General features: G+C 42.8%; 1 long non-coding RNA gene and 1 other non-coding gene across 2 annotated transcripts; one reads left to right on the top strand and one right to left on the bottom strand.

Annotated features, from left to right (window-relative positions):
- Positions 1–9,876: 9,876 nt before the first annotated feature.
- On the bottom strand, positions 9,877–10,065 carry LOC141414201 (U2 spliceosomal RNA). Its single transcript, XR_012439279.1, has one exon. It is a non-coding gene; the product is annotated as a U2 spliceosomal RNA (small nuclear RNA).
- A 4,371-nt stretch (positions 10,066–14,436) lies between these two features.
- On the top strand, positions 14,437–17,340 carry LOC141413740 (uncharacterized). Its single transcript, XR_012438604.1, has 3 exons — positions 14,437–14,570; positions 14,894–14,998; positions 17,209–17,340. It is a non-coding gene; the product is annotated as an uncharacterized lncRNA (long non-coding RNA).
- Positions 17,341–24,954: the final 7,614 nt, after the last annotated feature.

Here is a 24,954-nt window from a genome sequence, read left to right as displayed (position 1 = left end):
ACTGCATGGGGGGTTACCACCTTCAGATGTTGCCCAAAAGTGAGCTTATCTGCGTCCTTTACCATTAGGGCAACTGCCGCTATGATCTGCAGGCATGGAGGCCAGCCCGCTGCAACTGGGTCTAACCTTTTGGATAGATAAGCAACTGGCCGCTTCCAGGGCCATAGGTGCTGCATTATACCCCTTTTGCTATCCCCCTCCTTTCGTCTACAAAGAGGGTGAAGGGCTTTAGAGGGTCTGGCAGCTCCAGGGCCGGGGATCTCAGGAGGGTGGTCTTGAGCTCCTCAAAGGCCTTTTGTTGATCTGGCCCCCAGGCCCAAGGGGCCTTGTCCTTAGTTGCCTCGTATAAGGGTTTTGCCAGTTCAGCATACCCCAATATCCACAGCCGGCAGTAGCCCTCCATCCCCAGGAACTCGCGGACTTCTTGAGCCGAGGTGGGGATGGGGAGTCTGAGAATAGTTTCTTTCATAGCATTCGTTAACCATCTGGTTCCCTCTTTTAGTTCATACCCCAGGTAGGTGGCTGTTTGTCTACAAATTTGAGCCTTCTTTGCACTGGCCCGATAGCCCAACTTCCCCAGCTCCTGGAGGAGGTCTCCAGTGGCTTGCCAGCACTCAGCTTCAGATGCAGCTGCCAGAAGCAAGTCATCTACATACTGCAAAAGAGTGACGGAACTGTGGCTCCGGCGATATGAGTCCAGATCCTGATTAAGAGCCTCATTGAACAGAGTAGGGGAGTTTTTGAAACCTGTGGAAGTCTAGTCCATGTTAGCTGTCCGGGGGTTCCCGTATTTTCATCATGCCATTCAAAGGCAAAAATGTGTTGACTATTGGGTGCCAGGGCTATGCTAAAAAAAGCATCTTTCAAGTCCAAAGTGGTATACCAAACATGGGAGGGGGGCAAATGGCTCAGCAAGGTATAGGGGTTGGGGAGTGTGGGATGGATGTCCTCGACCCTCTTGTTTACTTCCCTTAAATCTTGGACTGGCCTACAGTCTTTTCCCCCAGGTTTCTTAACGGGGAGAAGTGGAGTGTTCCAAGCAGAATGGCATGGCCATAAATTTCCGGCCTCCAGGAGATGGTTAATGTGAGGGGCAATCCCCCTCCGTGCCTCGGAAGACATGGGATACTGACAGACTCAGATGGGCTGAGCTGAAGCCTTGATCTCTACTATTACCGGGGCTCGATGTTCCGCCAGCCCCACACCTGCTATTTCTGCCCAAGCCTGGGGGTAGGTTTGAATCCAATAAGCCATTTCAGGGGACCACTCAATAGGTTTCGGGGGAGGGTCCCGCAAGGAGAACAAGCGATGTTCATCCTTGAGAGACATGGTCAAGACTTGGAGGGGCTGTCCTTGTCCATCTGTCACTTTGATACTGTCCGGCTCAAAGTGAATGTGAGCCCTCACCTTAGTTAGCAGATCGTGTCCCAGAAGGGGGGCAGGGCACTCAGGAATGACCAGAAAGGAATGGGTCACCTGATGTTGGCACAAAACCACCTGACGTTTGCTAGTCCATTGATATGCCTTGGATCCAGTGGCTCCCTGCATGAGGCTAATTTTCTGGGAAAGTGGCTCAGTAGGTTTATTAAGGACTGAATATTGGGCCCCTATGTCCTGGGTAGTCATTTCCCCAAGCCCTTCCTGTTTATATAGTTTCTTCCTAATATCTGGGGCAGCCTGATTTATGAAGGACATTATCACGGCTGACTGATTCACCTCTGCTAGTGGGTCTAGGGGGGTATACTGTCTGTATGCATCGTAAAGACGCTCAAGGAAAGCGGCCAGGCTTTCATTTTCCCCCTGCATTATTGCCTTTACCTTAGCCAAATTGGTAGGGCGGCGGGCTGCCGCCTGGAGGCCTGCCATAAGAGTCTGGCGGTAGACTCGGAGACGCTCCCTACCTTCTGCATTCCCATAGTCCCAGTCGGGTCTGTTTAAAGGAAAACAATCATCAATCAGGTTCGGCAGGGTGGTCGGTCGCCCATTGTCGCCAGAGACATTCTTTCTGGCTTCAGTGAGAATCCACTCCCGTTCCTCAGTGGTGAATACAGTCTTAAGGAGCTGCTGACAGTCATCCCATGTGGGACTGTGAGTATGCAAAATGGATTCGAACAGATCAGTCAGGCCTCTAGGGTCCTCAGAAAAAGGAGGATTCTGGGCTTTCCAGTTGTACAGGTCACTACTTGAAAAAGGCCAATACTGATAGGTGCATCCCCCATTGGGACCAGCACCACCCAGGGCCTGCACTGGGAGGATGGGGGGCCTGGTGGAAGTGGAGGAGGGCTCCTCCTCTGGGGCTTCTTCTTGCTGCCTACGGGGCCTGAGTCCCCTCGCTGGTCTGGAGACCGGGGCGGGGTGCAGACAGGGAGGCTGACGAGTGGGGAGGCTCAGGGGAGCCAGCTGCCTCTGGCTGGAGTGGCACGGCAGCAGCATATGGTGGGGGATTTACTTCACAATCTAAGCCTATCAAGGACGGATGGAGAGTTGGGTCTTCCTGCAGAATAGGCTTCTTAGGGGAATTAACGGGAGTGGGGGTGTTCCCTGATACAGCCAGTATTGCGGGCCGGTCTGTAGGTGCCCCATGGATAAATGGCCGCAGCCAGGAAGTGGGGATCTTCTACTAAAGTCTGCCACATAAGGACCTAGGGATATTGATCAGGGTGATCATGAAGACTGGGTCTATTGACATCTTGGACCTTCTTAATCGTGTCCAAGGAGAAGGTACCTTGAGGAGGCCAGCCTACATTAAAGGTTGGCCATTCCGCTGAGCAAAGGGTGTCAAACTTACCTTTCTTAATTTTCACGCCATAATTGTGTCCCTTAGCGCAGATTTCTGAAAAATGACTCAGAAAAAGGGTCTTAGGAGTTATCTGAGCCTGTCCCATGATGATAAGGAGAGATGGACAGAGGAGACAGCAAAGAACAAGAGAGACAATTCCAGCAGACAAATTCGCACAGGACTCTCTAACATACACAAGTACCGGCGGGTCAACCAGACTACTCTCACAGGCATACTTCCATTCACACCAGACTCAGGATCCTTACCCAAAGACCACCCAAACGGCGTCCACTGAGGACATCCACACGGTTCCTGACCGTCGGGGATGTCTCCCACGACTTCCAATAGTGGAGCCTCCAGGGCTGTAACCCCTTCTTTCCACTCAATGAGAATTCTCAACCAAATTCAGACGGGGACTCTCCAAATGGAGGTGGCCAATCCTCCTTCTGCGGTCTTTCTCAACTAAACCTCGGTATCGGAGGCCGTTTGTTCCTCTCAGGGAGGGGCTGAGATCTCGGTGGGACCTCCAGATGTTGGGGTCCAAGGTGGACCACCCCTCAGAGGAGCAAAAGACACTGATGATAATGTAAGCCACAAAGTGAGGTTTATATTTTCAGCTAGCTGGGGTCCGGGTATCCACCCGACGCAGCGGGGTTTCAACGAGGACCCCGAATGCAAAGTTCAGGCTGCTTTTATATTTTTTAGACATTAGTCATGGTCACACAGCAATTTTTATGGCCCCTGGGGTCACATATTTCTGATATCATCCACATCCTGGTGGTGGGGCAAGATTACTTGAAGATTATTTATCAGGAACTTGATAAACACCAGGTGTCTTAACTCATTGACTCACATACCATTCTAGCAAGATTAACCAGAAACAGTCCCTGTTCCCAGAAACCGTCCCACCTCCCTTTATTCCAGTAAGTGGTGACTTGGGTCATGTTAGTCATGGCCAGTTGAGTGGGCTGCAAGCCTCGAAGCCCTAACACACCATGAGGTAAATCTCTACCTCCAAGTATGAATGAAGCTCAGCTTCAAACTTGCAGAAAATATAGTAGTGTTAGAGTCATATGGAGGATAGTGAGGTGGGAAAGGGGAGGGGGGTGGCGTTGGGAGGTTTTGGGGATAGAAGTGGGCGTCAGCTGCACCCCTTGAGGGAACTTAGGTATGTCTTGGCCTTAGTGTGTCAGTATCAAGCCCGGACCAGAGACCCCATGGGGGTGCAACATTGACCTTATGAGGTCAATGGGATCACAGTAACCCCAGAAGGGTGTTCCTCCCCACACCCCTGCTCAAAACTCTCCTGGGTTTCAGCACCAAATGAAAGGAAAGTGAAGAAGCTGGAAAGAGAGACACACTGAGAAAGCATCTGTGACCTTCATAAGCATCAGGTCTTTATTAGGGAGATGAGACCTGAGAGGGGCAAGAGAGCACGACTTTCTTACAGCCTGGGGATTTTAAACATCCCAAGTGGGAAAAGGGAGGTTGGAGGGGGATGGGCGTTAGGTAAGATGGTTGGGAAGGAGGATGGGGGGAGGTGCTGGACATTAGTGGGAAGGTCATTGGGGTTGGGGACTTATGCGTGTTATGTTTCAGTGTTTCTCGGCATTCCAGCAGTTATGTTCTTACTTCATCATTTTCACTGATGTCACCATGTGCCATGATTTTAAATCTCTAAAGTCTCATGACCACAGGGAAAAGGGAATTAAAAAAAGGAACCATAATTCTCATTGAGGCTTTCCCAGATGAGCATATAAAGTTAAAAAACTTACTTGTAACCAATTTTTGTATAGGTAATATACTCTAGAAGCAGAAAAATTGTTTTAAAAAAGTTATTTCTGTATTAAGTCCTCTCAAAATTAAGTTTAAGGTACAGCTATCTTGAACCCCTTTTCTTCATATAGGTTAAACACAGGCTTTGGAGTCAGAACTGAGTTCAAATTCCAGCTTTGCTTGGTGACCTAAGACAAGTTATATAACTACTCTGTGCCTCAGTTTCCTCTTTTGTAAATGGGGTAATGATAATATCTATCTCACAAGATTATTGTGATGATTAAGTATGAAATATTAATCACAGATGCTTGGCAGCCCAATGGAAACTAGCTGTAATAATCATTTGTCTGCTCTATAGAAGTTACACTAATGATTCTTGGTTAGAGTTACCCTAAAGGCAGGTTTTCTTCCTATTTCTTTACTTTTTGTTTTTGTTTGCTTAAGAATTGAAAAGAAAACCTATCCAGCCTTTTGAAGTAAAAATTTATATCAAAAGTGAATTTATGCCAGGCACAGTGACATGTGCCTGTAGTCAGTTAATGAGGGGCTGATGTAAGAGGACTGCTTGAGCCCAGGAGTTCAAGGCCAGCCTGGGCTATATAACAAGGCTCTGTACCAAAGGAGATGGTGAGGGAGAGGAAGAGGGGAGGGAGGAAAAGGGAGAGAATAAGTTTATTCATCTCATTGATATGTAAACAAAATGTTATTTATTTATACAACAAACACTTGTTAAATACCTAGTAAATTTCAGGCTCTATGCCAGGCACAGGGATGATAATAACAATAAGGTGTGGTCCCTGCCTTAACCTGCTGATAGTTTGGGACAAGTATCAGGTAGACAAGTGTAACAGGTAGACCTGCAGTGTAACAAAGGCTGTGATGTGACAGAAGAATACAAGTGAGAGTATGGGATGGGAGCATGGCTTTAACCAGTTCAAATCAAGGAATTGGTCCTATTTCTTTCTTAACCAAGTGAATTAGATTATGAATTGTTTTATATTCTAAACTGAAACACGAGCAACCTTGTGAATTATGGAGGACGCTAAATATAGTGTTTTCTACAGGATAGGGCTCCCTACCAGTGTGGTCACTTTGAGAGTTTTTGACCTGAATGTTCTTTGGCATATTTTTTTTCTACTTTTCTGCCTCTTTCTTTTCAATTTTTTGGAGACATGGGTAGATCTCAAAGGAAGAATGTTTATGGATTCTAAAAGTGATTTGTAGGTAAAGACAGAAAATGATTTTTAACCCACAATTTTCATACAAAAATGAATACAAACTTTTCCTGTAGTCTCATGATACTGAAAATGACCATTTTAGTTCCATTGCATTTTTCAGAATTCTCAGTCGTAATCCTCTGACAACTGTCGAAGATTCCCATCTTTTTAAATTGCCAGCATTAAAATACCTGTAAGTACTGCAATAATTTTTATGAGTCATGAGATGATTTCTGTTCTTATTTACTTTCATCAAAGGTTAAATCATCATTTTAGTTTTAACTAGGTAATTGAAAAAATGCTATCAGCAAAGGAAGGGATTAAAATGAACAATACAGCCAGCCAGGGAAGAACACATAGAGATACTCAACATGTAAACACAGGTAGAAATATCATTTATTCTAGAAAGCAAAGAGTAAAGGGTAAAAGTGAAAGCAACATGAAAATGAGAAGGAAGATAATGGTTAGAAAAAAGACTTAGGCTCTAGTCAGTGCCAAAGTCATTAATTTGATGATGCAAACAGTAAACTTAAATTTCTTCATAGGAATAATCATCTCCTGTGACAAATAAACTCGTGAGATGGCTTGTTTTATAGGGAAGCCAAAACCAAACTAATAACATTTCCTTGGAATGTCTTTTTAAGTACACACTGTCTGTGTTGGGTTCATCATGAATGTGGGCTTTCTCCTCAGGGACCTGGGAAAAACACAAGTGCAACTTACAGCACTTAACATCCTCCTGATGACTCTTATGTTGGAAAAGCTGTAAGTTAGTTTTTCTTATATTTATGTATCATTTTAGTTTGCTTTGCTTTGCTTGGGTAATTTCTTAAGTCAGGTTTATTGAGATTCCATTTCCATGTAATAAAATTCACACTTTTTTTTTCTTGAGGGACTGGAGTTTGAACTCAGGGGCTCTACCACTTGAGCCAAACCTCCCAAATTCACACTTTTTAAGTCTACAGTTTGATGGTTTTACATAGCTATGTAATTACGACCCATTCCTAATACTGAATGATCTTGTCATCCCCAGAAGCCAGTCCCTCATGTCCTTTTGAATTCAGTCTACTCCTCCCACTGGTAGTCCCTTGCAACCATCAAACTTTTTTTTTTTTGGTGGTACTGGGGTTTGAACTCAGGGCCTACACCTTGAGCCACTCCACCAACCCTTTTTTATGATAGGTTTTTCCAGATAGGGTTTCACAAAGTATTTGCCCAGGCTGGCTTCGAACCACGATCCTCCTGATCTCTGCATCCTGAGTAGCTAGGATTATACCTGACTTTTTGAGCATTTTATAAATGGAATCATATAGTACTTTGTGTTTGGCTTCTTTTACTTAGCATATTCCACTGGCAGTGTGTGAGAGTTACACTTGCTCCACATTTTCACCTGATCCTGATATTTCAATTTCTTTTTTAAATTTTAGCCTTTTTTACTAGTAGGTATGTAGAGGTGTCTCATTGTCGTCTTCATTTCCATTTCTTTACGATTTTAATGTATAGTGTGAGATATTTTATTTTTTTGGAAGTTTTGAAAAATATTTCTGAAGGGTCATGCCAGTTTATCATACCACTTACAGCAGCTTAAATTGTGACACCTTCCCTCCAATATAACAAGCTAAGTAGAAATTTATATGCTCAAGGGTAGTATGGAAACCACCCTTCATTTAGCCCTCTGCTCTGATCACTTTTATGAGGATACCTCCTTACTAAAATCCCCATGATATCAAATCTGTTGGTTTCTGCTTCAGTCTCATCATGCTCAACCTCTCATAGCATCTGCCAGTTACTCCCCCACTGTCAGGGAGATGCCTTTCTCTGGATAGCAGAGTCCTCATCTCTAACCAGGCTTCTTAGTTACACAAGGTAGTGGTGTTCTCCCTTGTCCTTCTTCCCTGCTTTCCCTTCCCTTCCCTTCCCTTCCCTCCCTCCTGCCTTCCTTCCTTCCTATTTCTCTTTTTTTCTTCTTTTTTTTTTGAGACAGGGTCTTGCTATGTAACCCAGGCTGCCTTTTTTTTTTTTTAATTGTTGTGCTGGGTGTGGGTACATTGTGAGATTTACAAAAGTTCTTACAATATATCAAATATGTCATACTTAAATTCACCCCCTGCACCGTTCTCAGTCATCCCCTCCTCCCCACAGGCTGCCCTTCAATTTGCACTCCTCCTGCCTCTGTCTCCTGAGTGCTGAGATTACAGGAGGCCATCATCATGCCCTGCTGCTTTTTTCTTAGATAGGAAAAAAACTATCATTCTCTGTGGCCATTTTCATTCTTTCAGTTTTGTGCATACCTCATGCACATTTATAAGAACTGTTTTCATATCTTTGTGTGCTCATTCTAACATACATGTAAGTCCAGGGTTGGCTATTGATTTTTTTTTCTACTCAATATGGGTCATATTTTCTTCCTTCTTTGCATCTTTAGTAATTTTTGGATTCACACATTGTGAATTTGAGTTTGTTGTGCACTGTATATTTTGATATTCCTATAAATATGCCTGATCATATTCCAGGTGAGGTTATGTTACTCAAAACAATTTTACTATTTGGGTTCTAACTTTGAAGATTTGTGAAGGGGAACCACAAAGTAACCTTAGTCCACGTTCATTATTGACAAGTACTAAGGCAAGACCTTTGAGTACCCAGCACCATGATCATGAGGCTTTCCAGTCTGCCCTGTGGGAACAGGCAGTATTGCTAGCCCTGTGCCAAACTCTAATCTGTTGGTGGTTCTTTTCCTGGCCTTGAGTAGTTTCCTCACACACATGCTCTGATTAGTACTTTGCTGTATACTCAATCATCCTTTGACACGGCTCCAGAATTGTTTCTCTGTGTGACTCTTTCTCCTCTGGTACTGTGCTCTGAATTATAGTCACCTTGGTTCACCTGGACTCTCAAGTTCCATTTCCTTTTTTTATTTACTTTTTTTTTTTTTGGCAGTACTGGAGCTTGAATTCAGGTCCTCCTGCTTGCAAGGCAGACTCTCTACGACCTGAGCCACTCCAGTCCATTTCCTTAACTAGGGAGATCATCAGTCTCTCCCTGTGTTCCTTCCCTACCTTGTAATCTAGAAGCTCTCTCAAAGCGGTAAGCTAGTGTTAGTCAGCTTTGCATCACTATGACAAAATACCTGAGAAAACAACTTAGGAGATGAAAGGATTCTGGTTTTTTTGGGGAGGAGGCTCTCAGTTTACGAGATTTCTGTCTATGGCTATTGCTGTGAGCTTGTGAGGAAGAACAAATGGAAGTAGGAACCTGTGACAGAGGCTGCTCACTTAATGGGCAGCTAAGAAAGAGAGCGAGAGAGGGTCCAGAGAGAAAATATACACTTCAAAGGCATGCCCTATGACCTACTTCCTTCACCTAGATCCCAGTTCCTAGGAGCCCAATTCAGCTATCCACTTATAAATGGATTAATCCATTAATGAGGTTAATACCTTTCAACACCACCCTATGGGTTATTCTTCATAACCAAACTAATAGGTAGGGAAATCACAGGGCTGACTTCATTTATTTACCATTTCTTGATTGTCTGACATTCAATGCCTTGAAAAATGTTCTTTCATATATTTTGTTGTTTTGTTGTTGTTGTTGTTTCAGGTAGAAGGTTAAATTGGTTCCTGTCACTCCATCTTGGCCATAAGCCAGTAATATTCTTTAAGTCTGTTTTGTTTTTATTCAGGGGCAGTCATAGACCAGGTGTTATTTCCTTTAGTCTAAAACATTTGACCACTTTTTTTTCTTTTGCCTTACATGACATTGGGACATTTAGACAGTCTGAGACAGTTGTCTTGAAAATTTTCCCACAATCTGGATTTGTCTTTTCCTCAGGACTGAATTCAGGTGAAACCTTTGATATACCGCATGATTTCAGGTGGCCCATGATGCTCTTTAATCATTTGATTGAAGTGGCATCTTCAAGATCTTCAAGTTATTGCTTGATAATTACTAAATAACCAGTGGAGTAGCAATTTGAGATCAGTGAAGATGCTACCCTCAAACATCTTTTCACCCAACTGTGCATCAGTGAGAATCCTGTTCAAACCAGTTATTACTTGGTGCTCACAAAATGATGCTTTTCTAATCCTGTCATTCCTTCTACATTTTTTTTTTGTTGTTCCTGGAGATACTGCAATATCAGGTTGATGTGTGGAGTGGATGGAGCAAGCTCCTATTCCATCTCCCTGTTCCAAAAATCCATTTAATATATTGTCCTTGGATAAAGGACTATCAGATATTAACTGATAAGAACAGATACTACACTTGATTTTAGCCAAAAGGCCAAGAAGCTATTCCTTCTACATTTATTAGCTTGCATTATTGTGCAGCCCACCCTCAACCTGTTTTTTTGAGTATCACCATGGGTACAGGATTCTTCTTATTTATGTTGTACCTTATTATCATCTTTACAGTTCTTTGATGCTGACATCAAAGCCAGGGTCTCATATATGCTGGACAAGCCCTCTACCACTGAGCTGCATCCCTAGCCCTCTTTTTTTTGTGTGCTCAAATTGTACAGATTTGTACAATGTGATATGTTGTTTTCTAACTACACAATATGGATTAAGCTATGCTGTTTTTAATGCCCAGAATAATTTCTAATATTTGCCACTCCCAGTGGGAATTGAGAAAGTGACTCCATATGTTGGGAGTTTATCATAGAAGTCTGCCTCCTTCCTGTGCACTCCCAATCCAGAGTGAGGGTTGAGTTGAGAGGCGATGCTTCTAATTGATACTACAGAGCAGTGTCACCAATTTCTAATCTCTAACACTCTATTTAAGGCATACCATACCACTACCATACTGATCCTTCATTTGGGCACCTGTCTTCCTTCCTGTTTATTTTCAATATTCAAGAGCAGCAATTTACATTTGGACTCCTACCAACCTGTCCAGGTCATGTGCTGTCTCAAGAGTTCTTTCTGCACAGCCCTGTGGTAGCCTTGGCCTACCTCTTCTACCCCTTTGTAACCCCTTTTCCATTAACTTAATTATCTGTGTTTCCATTTATGGGATCTTACCTAGGCATATGGCCTGCTGCCTCTGCCAATTTTAAAATAATACTGAAGTTGTCTGCAAGACAGTCAAGCTGCATTGTGACAATGAATGTCTGACAAACACCATACATTGTCATGAGTATGTTGTCTTAAGAAAAATATTTTAATTTTTAATGTTCAGTTTTTAACTAGTGATCATAAATTTTTAAACTAATAATATAATTGCTTTACTTTTATTGATTCACCCAGAGTTAAACTTCCTAAATTTCTGAACTTCTCCTGTGCTCAATATCAGATTCTTAGTTGTCACATAATTTATAATATATAATTTAACTCTTCCATATGGACAAGGACCTAGAAGAGGCAGGGAATGATATTAATGGTAACACACTGTACTGTGCTCTCTGCTTGGTGCTTTGACATCCAGTGATCCCCTATTCATATAGTGTCATGTAGTTTGTAAGTTGCTTTTATAAGTGTTAGGTCTCGAGTGCTCTCTGACCTCTCGGACAAGTGTAGGTGGGTTTTGCTTGTTTTTGCAATTTTATAAAAAGATTATAAGTGATGTTCTTTTATATAGAGACTGGGGGTTTCTAATTCTGTAACTAGCAATTGCTGCCTTGCTCTCCTAATGGAGGGCTCTTCAGGCTTAGACTGTCCAACTCTGAACTCACTCTCAATCTCAGGCTTTCCTATGTATTCACAGATCCCTCGGGTGCTTTTGAGGCTTTCTCTGTGTATTAGGTCTTAACATTAGCACTAACTTCATGGCTCCCAAAATATCACTGCTTTGATATCCTGACAGCTTGGAAACAGGGCCCTACAAGTGAAGTGGGGCAAAAAAATAGGAGCACTTTGTGACTTACGTGAACCCAGTGTTGCTTATTTTTCAATACAGTTATTCCCTTCTCCCCCAGAGGTGGCAAAATATACTTTCTCATCTCCTTTTACAGTGAGGAAATAAGATCCCAGGTACCAAATACGTTAGCCCCATACCTGGGTCTTCTGCCCCCAGTTCTGGGCTCTCCGGGAGCCCACGTTCTTCCTTTCTTACCATCTTTCCCTCCTCCTCTAACCCTCATCACCACCACTAATACTCTCAATTGCCTTGGAAAAAAAAGTCTAACTTCACCATGGTCCACTTGACCATCATGCAGTCAGAAGCTTTGGATGGCTCCCAAGTTGGAAGTGTTAGAAATGAAATGAAAGCAGTGCAGACACTGGGAAAAAGTAGCTTTTCCCTCAGGCATTTAAGACCTCAGGACATGTTTCCCCAGCAATTGCTGTTACTCTACAGATCTGTTGCACATTGCACATAGACATACAGTCAGGAAAACTAAAAATTTCCTAACCTACATCCCAGCTCCCTGCCAAAATATAAGGAAAGAGCCAGGAGTGATATAGTGCTTTTGTTTTTGTTTGCTGTAGAGTCTTCGTTCATGTGGGTTAGGGTACATGGGATCAGAGCACAAGCAAAGGAACTAGATGGGTAGTGGAGGAGGACAGGGCCAGCTGAGGACTTCTTAGCAGAAAGAATGCTCCCCTCATAGGACTGTCCTTCATCATGATCCTCTGTGATGGTAGTAAGAACACAGTATGGGGAAGGGGGATTGAGAGAAGAAGTTTTGTTGTCCCTCTGTGTCAGACAGGACAGTGTGGGGATTGTGAAAGTAAAGACAGGTTTGCTGAGAAGGAAAATACTTGTCTTCCAGTCTTAGTATTTTATTGAGTATTGGGCAGTTGGCTGTCCTAAATAGAGTTCCTGTATTTCATACTATGGAGTATTCTGAGTAGATAGCTACTTTGTCAAAGATGTCTTTTTTCTTTTTGTTGCCATTTCATAGGTTTATGTTTGAGCTTATTTTTCTCCCCTTTAAATGTCACTCAAATACTTGCCTCCCCTACTTTATTTGACTATGATATATGGCAATGAACTGATAAAAAACAAAACTGTCCACCAGTCTTCCCTTATCAACAGCAGTTTTTTTTTGTTGTTGTTTTTGTTGGTTTTTTTGACAGTTGAAGAAGCATCTATAGGGAACACAGAAGGAAAATTCATGAAGGTGTTACAGACCCGGAAGAAGAGGACAAGCACTGAGCTGACTATTGAACCAGAAAGGGGATATGAGGACCAAAACGGTGTCAGCTTTTCTGGCTTCATAAATGAGCAGCCAGACTTTAATGATGAAAGTGATCTCATTAGTGAACTAAATTACATTTTGCCATTTTTCTCACAGGGAAATCTAGAAGAGGTAGAATCAAAATTGTTACCATTCATTAAACTGCTTTTTTCCAGTGTGCAAAATGGAAATAATTTTCCTGGTAATTTGAAAAATGATACAAGGAGACCCCCCTCTTAAACGGTCTTCAAACAACTCAGCTTACAAAAATAAACTGAACAAGCTCTATTTTCTGGAAAATTTGTTAGGTGCAGAAATTCAGGAAAAAATTGATGAGGTTAAAAAGAAAGAAAAAACAGCCATGTTTATGCAGCCCAGCCTTTTAGGTCCCAAATCTAAACGCCAAATCTTTCAAAGGAAAATGGACACTGCCCAACCACAAGAAAACAGCCTGGCAGAGTCTGTAGAGAAAAGGCTGCAGAGTGTGAACAGAGTCCTCAAGGGGCCAAAAGGCAAACAGAAAAGGCCCTTCAAGGAAGTGAGGAAACAGAGCATCTGGGGGAAGGAAAGTGCCCCACCTCTTATGGAGAATATTGCTGCAGAAAGAAGGGATAAGAGACCACCCCTAAGGGAGCTGGAGCAGCTTCACATGGTACAGGAGCCCAGGATATCAGAGGAGTTCACCTTCCAAACAGAGCCCTCACTCACAAAAGAACAGAAGGCAACTGTCTCTTCTTTCCTAAGTCCATACTCGGTGGACAGGGCTTTCATGCCCACCATTGCAAAACCACTACCTAAGGTCAGAAATAAAGCAAAAGACTTAACCTACACCATGTTTGTTTTAGAAGAGGCAAGTGCTAGAGTTAGAAACATGGAGGCTTCTAAACCAATCACATATGATCGAAAAAATTACCATCAAACAGGCTCTCATGTGGTCCATAGAATACCCAAGTTCAGAAAGAAAAAGTCACGCTTGAACATGCTGCTTGCACATGGCCCTCAATTCTCTGCAGTGAGGAGCCTCATAAATTCCCCTTCACGAAGGTCCTTTTCATCTTTGCGAGACCTGAGTTCTCAGAACAACCCTTTTTCAGATGTATATGCTCTTGCAGAACCCATTACAGAGGACAGTCCTATGCAAAAACAGACTGAAGGAAGTGCTTTTGAAGGAAATGCTCTTGTGGCAAACACTGATGAGCCAGAAGAAACTCTCTCTGATGCCACAAACCAGGAAGATGCTGCTGATGCAGATTCCAGTGTGGGTGCATTTGATGAAATACCAACTGTGAAACAAACCAGTGAGATACAATGGGAATACCCCAGCATGGGCACTGACTCACCCACCAAGCCCAAAAATCTCCTTAGCACATTGCTACCCCCGATTGACCATCTTGAATCAAAGCTAATCCAGCAGCTTCAGTTCCTCATCCCCAACTATAATGTGAAAACACTTCTTTCTCGCATGATACAGAACATGAGAATTGACTGCTCTGAAGCCGAATTTTCAAGGGCCTGTTCTAAGCTCATGCTCAGAACAGGCTACCTGATGAAGATTCTTAGTAAGCAGCAAGAACCCAGTGTGTCCAGAACTGACTGGGATATGGACCAGCGGAAAACAGAGGACTACATCAGTGACAACAAAGAAGTTCAGAGTGAAAAGAAGGGGCAGGAATCAAGTGAGGTGAGCAAATCTATAAAACATAAGACTCCGATTTTCCCATTGTTTAGGATATGCCAACTGCAGCAGGAAGAACAGGGGCTCTAGTCCAGTGCAAAGTTATGAGGCCAAGACAGTGTCCCCCACTTTTCTCCTTTGGAGAGTAAAGTGGACCTGAAACAGATAAAATTTAGTAGAAAAAAAAGCAAATTAATAAGGCATGTAACATACTACATTTGGTGTGTTCTTTAAGAAACCACAAGCTACTCACCTGAAGGAATGGGGTTTTAAATACTTTTCATCCTTCCCAGTTCTTCCGTATTTAACAAAAATTATTATTTTTTTAGCTTACAGAAGAAGTTCCAGGATATGGTTATAAGAACAAACTCATCTTGGCAGTATCTATGACCATAGTAGTGATGATTTCAATTATAATTTTCTGTGTCATTGAGGTAAGGACCACAATTCATTCAGGTTTCCAGAATATGTGTTGTCTTTGTAATAGATTCCAAACCCACAAACTGAAAACCAAAGGGATTTTCTCACTCTCTAGAGAAAGGTAATTCCTTGATGGTGTACATGGTGTTCTGGCTGTGGAATAGTATTTCTCACTGTCAAGCCATTACATGGCATTTTGAATTTGGGTCAATCCAAAGATGACAGAGTCTAATTTGTATCTAGGAGTCAGGGACCAGCATGGGGTTAGTTTGTGAAGACCTCTGGGAAGATGATCACTGGCCACTGCACAGGCAGTACCCTCTGCATTTCCCAGTGGCTATGGCCTTTCTTGAAAATTCTATAAACTCCTGTACTGCTTTTAATTTTTATGTACAGTTCAACCTGTATTTGTATTTATTTGTGTTTTCATTATTTCCTTTGCCTGCTTAAATAATAAGCTCTGAAAGGACAGGAAGCCTGCAGTGTTTTACCTGCAGTAGAAAGTAATGGCAGTCAAAGGAAGAGATAAGCATTATGTCAACTCCACAATGAGGAATAACACAATGCAATATTTATTTACAGTAGCATACAGAGTCCAGCAACAGACAGACTAGGTATTACCAAGGAGTGTGTGTGAGTGTGTGTGTGTGTGTGTGTGCCCTCGTGCGTGCTGGGAATTAAACCCTGGGCCTTGCATGTGTAACCATGTATGTGCTCTACCACTGAGCTACACTCCTAGCCTAAGACTTTTGAAATGTCACCTTCTAATAGTCTAGTCAGTGGGAGAAAATGAACAAATGGTAGTAGAACAGCTGCGTAACTGTTTGGGAGCAAGTAACAAAACATTCCTACCTTTCACCTTAAACAAACATATTTCGGAAAGAGGGAGACAGGAAGGGAGGGAGGGAGGGAGAGTGCAAGCTCTGAGAGCAAGAGAGGGAGAGAAACTAAGTATAAAAAAGTATTAGGAGAAAACACAGGCAATACGTTTATAGTTTTGTGGTGGAAAAGAGCATTGTAAGCCTGATACCATGGGCAGGAACCTTTGGTAGATTTTGCCTCTGATGCCATAGCAATCTTAGCATTTATGGATGCTAGGCATAGGACAAAGAGTTTTCCACAGATCATCTGACCTAATCCTCACAAAAACCCTGTGAGGAAGATCTCATTAAACCTGTTTTACAAATGAAGGAGATCGTTTAAGGATCCAGTGGCAAAACCAAAGGCAAAGAAAAAAAAAAACCTCCAATTTCTCTGACCATAAAGTCTGTACTGCTTATTACCATGAATTCATTCTCTTAACATCCTCCAGGGGAGGGTTTTTTGGTTGCATTTGTTTTTTGTTTTGTTTTTGTACTGGGATTTGAATTCAGGGTCCCACACTTGCCAGGCAAATGCTTAGTTTTTGAGATAGGGTCTCATGTTTTTGCTGGGGCCAGCCTGGGACCATGATCCTCTAATCCCTCTGAGTAGCTGGGATTACAGGCATGAATCACCATGCCCTACCCTGAGTTTTAATCACATAAATCTTCTACATCTTTGGTTAAGTTTATTCTGCAGGACTTTCTACATCTTTATTGCTAGTGTAAATGGGATCTTTCTTCCATTTTTCTAATTCATACTGGTGGCACATAGGAAAGCTATTGAGGAGTGTGGCCTGATCTCTTTATTTTGTATCTAGCCACCTTGGTGAATTCTCCTATTACTTCCAATAAAGTTTAGTTGATTCTCTTGGGCTTTTTGGGCTGTCCATCATTTCACATCCAAATAATATTTTGTCCCTTCCTTTGTAGTGTTTATACCCCATTTATTTTCCTTATTGCATTGATTGGGACCTCCTCAACAGCAGTGTCTCCAAGCAATAATAAGAAACATTTTACTCTTGTTTTTTGATTTTAAAACAACACTGTTGTTTTGGTTTCTGGTAGATTTTTTTTAATCAAGTTAAGAATGTTTCCTTTTTCTATTTGAAGGATTTTTATTGGGAATTATCTACTGAATTTTATCTAAAACAGTCAATACAATGTGTTAAGTGCCAGCTGCATGCAAGATTCCAAGGTACTGTGGAAGAGAAAAAGAACTATTAACAGAATAGAATTCCTGTGTTCAGAAAACATACCTCACTGGGTAGATAAGACTTAAAATAAATGAAAGGAATGGATACAGATTTGGAGATAGTGGTCGTTGTGGTGGATAATCATGATTGTGCTTTCTTCCAAAACAGATTTATTCCCACAGAATAGCAACAGAGGATGATAGAGAAGGCTCCTCAAGGTAAATATAGGTCTGGAAGTGTTTTAGTGAGGGTCTGAGAACAAGGGGAGAACTTAGAACTCATCTCTTCAGATCCCCTGGTCTAACTGTGAGGAAACTGCCAGAGGTGGGAAGAATACTCATTTCACATAGGGCTTTGACTGGCTCCAGCAAAAGTTGTTCCTTAGCCAAGGCAGAGGTAGCCAGGATTTTGCTGTCACTAGTCCCTCAAGCAAACAGGGTGAAGAGTAAGAGGTCTGAGTGTGCCTGCAACCAGAAGTCCACCAAAAGTTGCTTCATTAAAACAAAAGATGCTCCTATCACCCAAAAATTCCAAAGTTTTTAGGAGCTCTGTATCAGGAACTCTGGGCAGAAACCAAATATATGTTATTTGTTACTCTGTCATATTACCTCAGACACTTGAAGGCACTCTGGATATTTTAAGCCAAAAGAGATTTTGTATAGGCCATTAGTGCTTCCCTTCCAACCTACAAACCTTCCCTCCTGAGTCAACTGTAGAGACAAAGGGGACCTATCTGAGGAAGCCTTTGTGTGCTGCCCTAACTACTGCAGTATCCTCTTGAAACATCCAGAGTGGCTTCTAGTTTCTTGTCTGACCTAGCATACCATAACAAGATGAGGGTATAGCCCTCATTTATATGAAGCCTCCATAGTATTCAGAGGTCAAAGTCTCAAAGTCCTTCAGCTCTACAAGCTCAAGCCCTCCACGGTGTGGCGTCAAACCCTCTTTCCAACATTATAACACAGAAAGCCACCACTTGAGCTGCTCTTGGCACTTCTGTTTGGGCCTCAAGACACTTCCTCCTGTTTTGTTTTGCTTGTTGCTGTTGTTTTGAGGAAGCTAGGGCCTTACGCTGCTAGGTAAGCATTTACTACTGAGTTGCACCTCATTCCCCTTTTCTCTTCTTGAGGGTCACGCCCTCATCTACATGAGGTAGAGCAATAAGTAGACAGAGCCTAGGCTCCTGACAGTGTGGACCACCAAATTAACCCTGGGATTCTTAATTGGATTATTACATGAGAACTCAATAAACTGCTTTCTTTCTAACCCACTGTGTGTTGGGTCTCTCTTGCAACAGCTGAACTTACAATCTACTAAAAGAAATGGGTTAGAGGACTGAGTGTGGTGGTTATACCTGTAATCCTACCTAGTTACACAGGAGGTAAAAGATTTGTGGTTCAAAGGCAGCCAGAGCAAAAAGTAAGCAAGACCCCATCTCAACAAACAAGCCAGGTAAGGTGGTACATACCTTTGACCCCAGCTAAGTGGTGGTATAATTAGGAGAGTCATGGTCCAGGCTAGCCCAGGCAAAACCACAAAAGCATATCCAAAAAAATAACTAATGCAAAAGGACTAGGCACATAGCTCAAGCAGTAGAGTTTCTGCCTAGGAAGTGTGAAGCCCTTAGTTCAAAACACTAGTACCAAAAAAAAAAAAAAAAAAAAAAAACAATGAGTTAGGCTGAATGCGGTGGCATAACTATGGTCCCAGCTACTCAGGAGGTAGAGGTAGGAGGATCAGAGTTCAAAACCAGCCTGGGCAAAGTTAGCACAAGACCAAATTGTAAAACTAAAAGCAAAAGAACTGGGAGTTTGGCTCACAGTACCACCAAATAAATAAATAAATAGATAAATAAATAATAAGGAATGGGTTAGCTATGCTGCAGTGATGCCGTGTAACTCGGGGATTAGAATGGCCCTTGCAGGTCTGTAGCTGGCTAATGTAGCTGTGTTCTAATGCTGTGCTAGCTGGTTGGCTCCATCTGTCCCTGTGGCTCCGTCCACCTGTGCTCACTCTGCACTCAGGGTGGAGAGGTGGTAATTAAGAGGAGATGCTCCTCTCTTGTGAAGGAGGAAGTCCACTGAAGACCAGCAGATGCTCGTGAGGCCTCTGCAAGCCAACACTTGGAACAGCACTTTCACTTCTACTTCATCTCACTGGCCAAAGCAAGCCACAGGGCAAGACCAAAGCCAGGGGACAGGCAAGGACAGTTCACCCACAATGAGATCATGGATGCCATGTGGGCCAAGAAACTGGGGCTAGTAATTCAGTGTGTGATGAGCCCTGGTTTGTAGATTATGCAATCTGGGCCTGCTCTTGCAGCAGTCACCTGGAAACACAATGTAGTGAAGGAAGGGACTCAGTCACTGTTCTCTTTGAGATCACTTTGAGGAACCACGACAAGGCAAGAACCACATCTCCTTCCTCTCCACACAGCTCCTGCCCCCTTCCCACCAGTGTGTAACACAAGCCCTGCTTTAGGGATGACTCAGGAATATTGCTGAGTGCATTTCAGTCTGTTCCTTCAGCCTCTCTATGTGATTCAGTATGCAATATAGACTGACTTACTGGAGGTCAGCAAATAGTTATTGTCCCACAAACTAAAGGGATTGTGCCCTTTGGAGCTCAGATCTGTACCCAGATGTGTCTGACACCAAATACTGGATCTACTGCCTCCCACAAGGACCTCCAGAAGAAAAGGATAAACACCAAAACAGATTAGTAAAATTTCTATCTCCAGGGACCATTTGAAATGGAAAAGATTCTCAACACCTGAAATACCAAAAACCAGCTGGGTGCCAGTGGCTCACATCTGTAATCCTAGCTACTCAGGAGGCAGAGATCAAAGCCACCCTGGGCAAATAATTCATGAGACCCTATTTTGAAAAAAAATCACAAAAAAATCTGGCTGAATGGCTCAAGCTGTCAGAGCACCTGCCTAACAAGCATGAGGCCTTGAGTTCAAACCCCAGTGCCATAAAAAAATTTAAAAAATAGTGAATAAACAACAAAAAAGAATCAGATGGTTATAGCAGTGTGGGCTTATAAAAAATAAAGGCACAAACCTAGTCAGGGATCCACATGGCTCAACGCACTGAGATTCCCCAACAAAGTCCCCATGCTCCTCAAAGCCCCTTGGCCACTCTCATCGGGCAAAAGCAAGGTTTAGACCCAGACATTCTACCTTAATTGCTGTCTTCCCCAGAGACTTTGGTTTTTAAAGGAGAATCAGAGAGCTGTGATGAACCCTAAAGAATGCCACCATCATCAGGCACAGGCCATGTGGGTGGAGAATGTATTTTAGGGCAGTGACTCATGGTAAATTTTCCTGCAAGTCCCCAAAACGGACTACTCAATATCAAGCCCTCTCAAACCCAAGCTGGTTAAAGTGCAGGGATGGGGAACCTAGGAGTGCTGTGAGGTGTCTTAGTTATATATGTTGGAGATTTTGGAGCCTGTTGTAAAAAGTGATGGCCCATGGCTCTCCAAGATTGCCCTCATGAATTACAACAGATGTTTAAAAAAATCTATCTCCATGGTACATAGGCATTGGTAAGTGAATGAAGCAAGGCTAGTACAATGTGTGTCATACGAGACTGTGTGTTGTGTATTATCTGTACAAAATTGGGTGTCCCAATATAGTAATCACTAGTTACATATCAATATTTAAATATAAATTTAAGTTAATACAAATTAAATTTAAAAAGTCAGCTCCTAAGTCACACTAGCCAAATTTCCATCGCTCAATAGCCACTGGCTAGTGGCTATGATATGGAACAGCAGTGGTATACCATTTTCATCATTATGATTCTCTTTTCAGCAGTACAAGGGTTTGAACTCAGAACCTAGCACTTGCTAGGCTCTACCACTTAAACCCACACACCCAGCTTTTTGGATAGGGTCTCACACTTGTTGCCTGGGGCCAGCCTTGACTGCAATCCTCCTACCTATGCCTTCCATTAAGGTGGGACCAAGGTACCAACCACCACACCCAGCTTATTTGCTGAGATGGGGGGCTCATTAACTTTTTGCCCAGTCTGGCCTCCAACTGTGATCCTCACGATCTCTGCCTCCTGAGCAGCTGGGATTACATCATCATTACAGTTCTGATGGACAGTGCTACCATAGAATATCTCTGGAGGGACAAACAAGATACTGATAATGGTGGTTTCCTTAAAGGAGGGCAACTGGGAGGCTGCAGTGACACATGTATGTATACTTTTGTGTATACATTTTGAATTTTATATCATGTATTTGTATCAAGTATTTAAACAATTATTTGAAAAATAATACAAATTGGAAATCCCTTCTAGGAATCACTGTACTGGGACAATGGTTCCCAGGAAATTACTTTGCAGTTTGTCTACAATAAAATAAACTAGTAGATTTATGATTTTACCTTTAATTTTTTTCACAGCTTAGACTTTTTAGCTCCTGACAACCTCTCTGCTCTTAGAAACTCACAGGTAAGAAGTGAATTAGTACTAGTAGAGGGATGTTAAAGGAAAAACTCACCAACTCTCAGGCAGTTAGCATCTTTTTTTCCCTGACAAATTGCGATTGTATTCCATGTGAATAAATGACAGCCATAGTTCCTGTTGGTAAGGGTGTTCCTGGTTCTACAACAGAAATAATCTCCAATCACTCCACCTCCTGAGCAAGGTTGGAATCAGTGAAATAGGGAATGGGGATCTTGCTTGGAATGAACCTATACTCAGGCCAGTTAAGGTAGGAATGGGATGGGAGGACCGACCGTGCAATATGACTATGCTCTTAGAGAAAGAATGCACTAGATTGAAGGGGCACAGGGAAGTACCTGTTGCCCTGCTCAGAAGGTACCTCTGGAGCAGTGATTCCCAACCTATAACTGCAGATCCTGGGAGGGCCAATCATAAGAGGGCCTCTGTAACCACAAGCACTGTTTGCAAGGCAAATAAATCCTATGTCTCCCCCACTATAATTTTTATATCACTAATAGCAATCCTATTTTAAGTATAAATTTGAATGTTCATTAAATCTTACAGCTACCTGGGAGGTCTATCTTACTCTCCCCAGTTAACAGATGAGGAAATTGAGGTTAGGGAATAAATAACTCAACCAAGCTCAAAAAATATAATATATGTTAGTTGGGGCTCTTTCCATGTGAAAGAACTCCAACTAAATTGCTTAAACAAAAAATGGCAGGCATGGTGATACATGCCTTTAATCTCAGCACTTGGGAGGGGGAGGAAGGAAGATCTCAAGTTCTAGGCCAGTCTAGGTACATAGCAAGACCCTGTTTCAAAGAAACAAACAAAAAATAGTGCATAATATATCAAAGCATAACAATTACTTAGAAACTGCCTATTGCTGAAAAGCACTGACTTTTTTTTTTTTGTGGTATTGGGGTTTGAACTCATGGCCTACACCTTGACCCACTCCACCAGCTCTTTTTTGTGAAAGTTTTTTTGAGATAGGGTCTTGCAAATGATTTGCCGGGGCTGGCTTCGAACCTAATCTTCCCAATCTCTGCCTCCTGAGTAGCTGGGATTACAGTATGAGCCACCGGCACCCAGCAAAAACCACTGATTCCTTGCTTGGGCCCATGAATTAACTAAAAGCAGTAGAAAAGTTTGGAATCTCTGTCTCCATTTTGTATCTGTGACCTTTGCTCTGAGCCCTTTTCCCCTATAGTTACTTTGTAAACACCTTGGCATTTAGAGAGGACAGGACTGATCAATAACATCTTTACAAGAAAGGAAGGAGGAAACTACAAGAAAAAACATTACAGTCTCCACCTGCCAAGCAACACTGATTTGCTTAACATGGTCAGATTGTTCCCCTAAAGCAATAATCCCCTTAGCCATAATGTCTCCAAAATCCCTGAGAATAATCAGCCAGGCCATACTTTGACCAGGACTATTTATTTACTTAGTTACTTATTTTTGATAGGACTGGGGTTTGAGCTCAGGCCTTGGTGTTTGCAAAGCTGGTGCTCAATTGCTTGAGCCATGCCTCCAGTCCATTTTGCTCTTGTTATTTTGAAGGTGTGGCCTGGAGAACTATCCTAAGCTGCCTCGAACCTGGATCCTCCCTATGTCAGCCTCCCAAGTAATTAGGATTACAGGCATGAGCCACCAGTGCCCAGCTGACTAGAACTATTTAGTAATTATGCATACCTTTCACCCCCTGCCCCAGTTCTTTTTCTGTTTAACCCAAAAGCTCATGCCTATACTCCAAAGACAGGCTGAATACCCTGCCTCTTCCTGAAGTGCCGGGGCAGCAGAATAAATCTTTCTCCGTCTTCATCATTACTCATCTCTTTATTTGGTGTGTTGGGGCAAGTGGCTGGACCTGACATGTGAACCCCTGGAGTTGGGCTGGGGGCCTAAGACTTTGGTTTCAATACATTGGGGAACCCTAAGGGCTTAAAGCTGGCTGCATCCATGGCTCGTGCATCTCTCTTTATCTGGCTCTCTGCTTTCCTTTGTGATGGCTTTGGCCTTGGGAGGACTCAACTGCAAGGTTGGTAATCAGAAATTCCAGCTCTACACTGAACTCCAGGAAAGAGCTCACAGAAAAGCTGCCCTCAAAAGGCCCCTGATTGGTTTGTTGGACCATGGGTCAGGAAGAAGGCGCTGACTGGTTTGCCATTGTCAGTGCACATCTGAGGCCTTGGAGGAGGTCCCTTAAATCAGTAACTAAAACGCAGCACAATCACAGGGGGCTCATTCCAAAAGTAAAATAAGAGTGAGGTTTGGTTGTAAAAAGGGGGTGGGATAAGGAACGGAGGATCAAAAATTGAAGTTGGATTGAACTAACCTTTAAGGCCCCAAATTAACAGTTTTTTAAAAACATGTTCATAGATACTATGAACCTAGAAACCTCTCAAGTTCTCTTCTCTGATCCCATAGCACTTTGTAGATCCCTTTATTGTTCAAGTCACATGGCAACATGAGATTTTTTTTTTTTTTACATCTGGAGTTTGCCTGGGGAACTCATGTCCATGAATGAAATCTTTTGTGAAAATATGGAACATAAATGTGCATTTGTGCATGTCACTCTTGTCCCATCCCCACCCCCATCACACCCAAGACCCACGCCGTTATGCACTTCACAAAAGCATGTAGAGCAAGATGAGAAGAGGCAAGCACACCTGCAGACTTTAGAAAGACCGGGAGCCTGGAAAGTAAGAGACCAGAACACAAGGGCTCCTGATAAACAAGAGGTTATTTCGAGGGGTTCCCCCAGCTCCACCACTCAGTAACTACGCAAAACTTCAGTGGAATAAGAGAGGGACATTAAGTGCTCGATTTGGGGGCAGAAGCATGCTTGTGCCAAGTCACCAATGCTTGGTATACACTATTCTTTTTCCAAGGTAGCTAGATGTCTGTAGAAAATCCCTTCCTTCCGGCATTACTGAGATGGGTTTAACGGGGGAGGAGAGAAGGAAAGGGTGTAAAAGAGTGAATATGCTGAAAATATTATGTACTCATGTAAGTAAATGGAAAAATGAGACCTGTGGAAACTATTCCAGGAATGGGGAGAGGGGGATAAAGGAAAATGATGGAGAAGGGGGTGAATTCTACTGATACATGGTAAGAACTTTTGTAAATGTCACAATGTACTTGTACCCCCAGTACAACAATTTAAAAAAGGGGGTGGGGGTGGTTTAACAGCAAAAGAATATCGTTTGTATGCATTTGTAATCTTCCCGCTCATCTATCAGCTGTGTTGAACCCACTCAACTCACCTAGCCTAAAACTAAGGAGGGGAGGTTCTCGCTCCTGCAGAACAGGCAGCCCCCAAACAGGGAGGTGAGGGACGCCCCTAACAGCTGCTTTGATAAATCGAAGCAGAGACACAGCGACAGCTCCCTGCAGAAGTCACAGAGGAGCTTGAACTGTTCACTCACGAGTGCAACCTTCGGCCGAG

The sequence above is a fragment of the Castor canadensis genome, chromosome 11, assembly GCF_047511655.1.
Source record: "Castor canadensis chromosome 11, mCasCan1.hap1v2, whole genome shotgun sequence".
NCBI lineage: Eukaryota > Metazoa > Chordata > Mammalia > Rodentia > Castoridae > Castor > Castor canadensis.
The sequence above is the reverse complement of the archived record's forward strand: the minus strand, read 5'-3'. Positions and strand labels throughout refer to the sequence as shown.